Genomic DNA, 6,000 nt, shown 5'->3' with positions numbered 1-6,000 from the left:
ATTAGCTGGGCATGGTGGTGCGTGCCTGTAATCCCAGCTACTCAGGAGGCTGAGGCAGGAGAATTGCCTGAACCCAGGAGGCGGAGGTTGCGGTGAGCCGAGATCGCGCCATTGTGCTCCAGCCTGGGTAACATGAGTGAAACTCCGTCTCAAAAAAAATAAAATAAAATAAAATAAATAAATAAATAAATAAAAATAAGTCAAAAAACTTAAGACATTTTTCCAGAAAAGATACACAATGGCCAACAAGACATGAAAATTATGTTCAACACCACTAGTCAGTAGGTAAATGTAAATGAAGCTACATGATATTACTTCCTACCCACTGGCATGGCTATAATAAAAATTAACAATAGTTGGCAAGGATGTGGAGAAAATAGAAGCCTCATACATTACTGATAGGAATGTAAAATGGTACAGCCACATTGAAAAAGAGTTTAGTGGTTCCTCAATAATTTAAACATAGAATTACCATAAGGTCTAGTAAACCCACTCCAAGGTATATACTCACAAGAATTGAAAAACAGGGAGTCAAATAAACATTTGTATATATGAATGTTTACAGCAGCATTATTCACATCAGCCAAAAGTGGAAACAATCCAAATTTCCATCATTGATGAAGGAATAACAAAATATGCTATATTCATATAAAACAATATTATTCAGCCATAAAAAGGAATGAAGTTCTGATACAAGTTATAACATGGATGAACCTTGGAAACATCATGCTAAGTGAAATAAGCCAGACACAAAAAGCCACATATTGCATGATTCAATTTATATGAAATATCCAGCACAGGTGAATTCATACAGACCAGAACGCATATTTGTGGTTGCCTGAGGCTGGGAAAAGGGGAGGAATGAGGAGAAGCTACTTAATAGGTACAGGGTTTCCTTTTTGGGTGATGAAAAAGTTCTGTAACTAATATTGGTGGTACTTGCACAATATTATGAATATACTTAATGCCACTGAATTGGACTTTAACATGGTTCAAATTGTAAATACGGAATGCATATTTTACCAGAATAAGAAAAAATTGTAAAATGCAAATCAGTTATCTTACCAAAACTAGCCTTTTAGAAATGCTTAAAGACATCTAATAATTCTAAAACATAAATTATGAAATGTTTAAGAAATCAAAGTTAAATCTATTGGTGATAGAATAAAACAAAATGCTAAGAAGAGAAAATGTAATGCTCGCCAGGCGCAGTGGCTCAAGCCTGTAATCCCAGCACTTTGGGAGTCCGAGGCGGGTGGATCACAAGGTCAAGAGATCGAGACCATCCTGGTCAACATGGTGAAACCCCGTCTCTAATAAAAATACAAAAAAAATTAGCTGGGCATGGTGGCGCGTGCCTGTAATCCCAGCTACTCAGGAGGCTGAGGCAGGAGAATTGCCTGAACCCAGGAGGCGGAGGTTGCGGTGAGCCGAGATCGCGCCATTGCACTCCAGCCTGGGTAACATGAGTGAAACTCCGTCTCAAAAAAAAAAAAAAAAAAATGTAATGCTCATTGATGGCAAGGAAAATTCTGAAATTTAGGGTAAGAAGAGCTGTAGTTATTAACCAATGTGAGTACCCTTATGTAAAGTGGCTTATAGGGTCAAAGTTCTTTAAGCAGCATAGACCTGGCCAAGCATGGTGGCTCACACCTGTAATCCCAGCACTTTGAGTGGCTGAGGTGGGTGGATCACCTGAGGTCAGGAGTTCAAGACCAGCCCAGCCAACGTGGTGAAATCCCATCTCTACTAAAAATGCAAAAATTAGCTGGGCATGGTGGTGGGTGCCTGTAATCCCCGCTACTCAGGAGGCCGAGGTGAGAGAAACACTTGAACCCAGGAAGCGGAGGTTGCAGTGAACAAGGATCACACCATTGCCCTCCAGCCTGGGCAACAAGAGCGAAACTCCATCTCAAAAAAAAAAAAAAAAAAGAAGAAGAAGAAGCATAGATCCTAGGGGAGGAGCTTTAAGACAGCTGACTGCTAGAGACATCTGGTACTCAGCTTCACAAACAACCAAAATAGCAAGTAGATAATCATATTTCAAACAGATCATTTAACAGAGAACATTGGAATTAGAGAAGTGACAGGAAACACCTAAAGCAAGGAAGGAGGGGGAAAGGAAGAGCCTGCTACCTGGGATCAGCTGGAAACCTGGAGAGGCTCCCCAATGTGGGGAAAGGGTATGTGAGTGACCCCCAGTGGTCCACATTTCCACTGCAGACTCCTGCTTCCTAGCCACAGGAAAGCCCCTAGACCCTTTCGGGCCCTAAGAATAACATAGGATGCTGTCTGAAGAATGCAGGAAGACATGGCTCCAGAGAGGGAGGTCACACTGGGTCCCACACATACCCCAAGCCCTAAGTAGCTACAGCAAAGCACCATATTGGTTGCTAAAACTCACCAGACTGCATCCTGCCTGGGGCCCAATAGCCCCTGCATCTCCACATTTTTGAAGCCCCATTGACATTTCACACTCACAGCCACCATCGTAGCTGACTGTGCCACCAGGGCTAAAGCGTCAGGCATTGGCAAGAGTTCTACTGGCCCCAGCAGTGAAGCTGCAGCACACCTTCACATGGCCTGAGGACAAACTCCCTTATCAATAACAGCTGCCACACCAGACTGCCTCCACCAGGCCCAAAGTGTGAGCACCCACCTGCATATGACTATTACCAACTGAAAGCAACCCTGTCCTCTATAGTAGCAGGGCTGTTGCACAGTTGCTGCTGTCCCCACTCAATCATTCTGCCTTGAGCTTGAGGAGCACCGTACCTCTGCCTAATACAGCCAGTGCCTAAATGCACTGCCTGGGGAACTGAGGATAGGTCCACCCAGCCTCGCTCAACTCTCGCTGTGACCTACCATGTAGTATAAGAGCCTAGAGGCTGCCCAGCAAAGCCCACCATTCATGGCAGATAGGCATTCATCCTGAAGGCCTGAGGTTGGGCCCACCCAACCTGCCACTGCAGGTACCAACTTGCATATGCCACTTGGAGGCCTCAAGACTGTCCTGCATAACCAATTACAGCCATCATAAATACCAATGTGGCCGGGCGCTGTGGCTCACACCAGTAATCCCAGCATTTTGGGAGGCTGAGAAAGGTGGATCACCTGAGGTCAAGAGTTCGAGACCAGCCTGACCAACAAGGAGAAACCCTGTCTCTACTAAAAATACAAAATTAGCCGGGCATGGTGGTGCATGCCTGTAGTCCCAGCTACTCGGGAGGCTGAGGCAGGAGAATCGCTTGATCCTGTGAGGCGGAGGTTGCAGTGAGCCAAGATTGCACCACTGCACTCCAATCTAGGCAACAAGAGTGAAACTGCATCTCTAAATAAATAAATACCAATGTGGATAGCTTGGGAGCCAAAGGCTTGTCCCACCATTGCAACTATCATTGCCCACACCATACCTGCATCCAGGAGCCCAAAAACCTGCCCACCTTCCCAGCTTGCCACTCTCATTACTGGCACCCAAGCAAGCCACCTAGGAGCCCAAAAGACAGCCCACCTGGATCTAACACTGGTGTCAACATACACCATGCTGAGACACAAGGACAAGTACATTCAGCCCACCGCTGGGATCAAGGGACCAAGGACAGGCCCATGTGGTGTCCCTGTCCCCAGAAAAACTTCACCACAGCCTCAACCAATAATAGCATCCTAAACCACTGAGGAAATCACAAACATCACCATATACAAAATCAACTCAGCACAGTAAAGACTGAAACGTAAGACCTGAGACTATAAAACATTGGTCTATGCAAGGAACTTATGGCTAATACCTCAAAAGCACGGAAACAAAAACAGACAAATAGGACTATATAATAAAAACCTTTTGCACAGCAAAGGAAACAATCAACAGAGTAGAGACATTGCTGAACTGAAGAAAATATGTGCAAATGATTCATGCTACAAGGAACTAATATCCCAAATATACAGATAACTCAAAAAACAGGATAAAACAAACCCATTAAAAAGTGAGCAAAGGACATGAATAGACAGTTCTTAAAAGAAGACATGTAATTTCCTAACAGGTATATGAATAAAAATGCTGAACATCATTAATCATCAGGGAAATGCAAATCAAAACTATAATGAGATATCATCTCACCCCAGTTAAAATAGCTATTATTAAAAAGAAAAAAAATAACATGTTGGCAAGGATGTGAAAGGGGAATGCTTATATACTGTTGGTGGGATTGTAAATTAGTATAGCCACCACGGACAACAGTATGGGAGGTTCAAAAAACTAAAAATAGAACTACCATATGTTCCAGGAATCCCACTACTCGGTATTTATCCAAAGGAAAATAGATCGGTATATCAAAGAGACACCTGTGAGCTTACTGCAGCACTATTCACAACAGAAAGATATGGAATAAACCTAAGTGTCCATCAATGAACTAGTGGATTAAAATTGCACATACAAGCCGGGTGAGGTGGCTCATGCCTGCAATCCCAGCACTTTGGGAGGCCGAGGTAGGCAGATCACCTGAGGTCAGAAGTTCGAGATCAGCCCAGCCAACATGGTGAAACCCCATCTCTACTAAAAACACAAAAATAAGCTGGGCATGGTGGCAGGCACCTGTAATCCCAGCTACTCAGGAGGCTGAGGTGAGAGAATCGCACTAAGGTCAGGAGTTCAAGACCAACCTGACCAACATGGAGAAACCCCATCTCTCCTGAAAATACAAAATTAGCTGGGCATGATGGTGCATGCCTATAATCCCAGCTACTTGGGTGGACGAGGCAGGAGAATCACTTGAACCCAGGAGGCAGAGGTTGCAGTGAGCTGAGATCACACCATTGCACTCCAGCCTGGACAATAAGAGTGAAACTGTCTAAAAAAAAATGCATATACATACACACATACAATGAAATACTACAGTCTATAAAAGAATAAAATCCTACGGCTGGGTGCGGTGGCTCATGCCTGTAATCCCAGCACTTTGGGAGGCGGAGGTGTGTGGATCAGGAGGTCAGGAGTTTGAGACCAGCCTGGCCAATATGGTGAAACCCCACCTCTACTAAAAATACAAAAACTAGCTGGGCCTGGTGGTGTGTGCCTGTAGTCTCAGCTATGTGGGAGGCTGAGGCAGGAAAATTGCTTGAATCCAGGAGACCAAGCTTGCAGTGAGCTAAGATTGCGCCACTGCACTCCAACCTGGGCAACAGAAGGAGACTGTCTCCAAAAAAAAAAAAAAAAAGAATAAAATCCTGTCATTTGAAGCAATGTGGATGGAACTGGAGGTCACTATGTTAAGTGAAATAAGCCAGGCCCACAAAGACAAATATCACGTATTTTCACTCTTATGTGGGAGCTAATAAAGTTGATCTTATGGAGGTAGAGAATAGAATGATAGATACCAGAAACTGGGAAGGGTATGGGTTTGGTGTGGGTTTGGTGAGGATAAAGAGTGATTAATTAATGGGTACATTCAGTTAGATAGAAGGAATAAGTTCTAATGTTTGACAGCACAGGAGGGTAACTATAGTTAACAATGTATTGTATATTTCAATAGCTAGAATGGAGGACTTGAAATGTTTCCAACACAGAAATAATAAGTACTCCAGATGTTAGACATCCCAAGTACCCTGACTTGATCATTACACAATCTATACATGTAATGATGTATCCCATGCACCCCATAAATATGTACAAATATTATGCATCAATTAAAAACGGAAGTGTAGATCTTAGAAAGGCTCAATTACTGTCCAACCTCTAGAAGCTAAGATATAGGCCAAGAATCCTTCAGCTCTTTAATTCAGCTCAATTCATTTCCAAACACAAGGGGAAATAGTCTTTGAAGTTAGAACAAGAAACTACAATTTTATTCTAACTCCCCCATTCAGCACAACATGCTCATTTTCTTTCCATTTTCTTTCTTCCCATCCATGGAAGTGGTAGGATCATTTTCTTTACTTTAGCTTTCCCTGCAACTGTAGAGGCTAAATTGCAGAAGTAGAATTCTTACTTCCTTATAGTAGGGTAAA

Source organism: Sapajus apella, unplaced genomic scaffold, assembly GCF_009761245.1.
Source record: "Sapajus apella isolate SASKATOON/1434 unplaced genomic scaffold, GSC_monkey_1.0 scaffold98, whole genome shotgun sequence".
NCBI classification, from domain to species: Eukaryota; Metazoa; Chordata; class Mammalia; order Primates; family Cebidae; genus Sapajus; species Sapajus apella.
The sequence above is the reverse complement of the archived record's forward strand: the minus strand, read 5'-3'. Positions refer to the sequence as shown.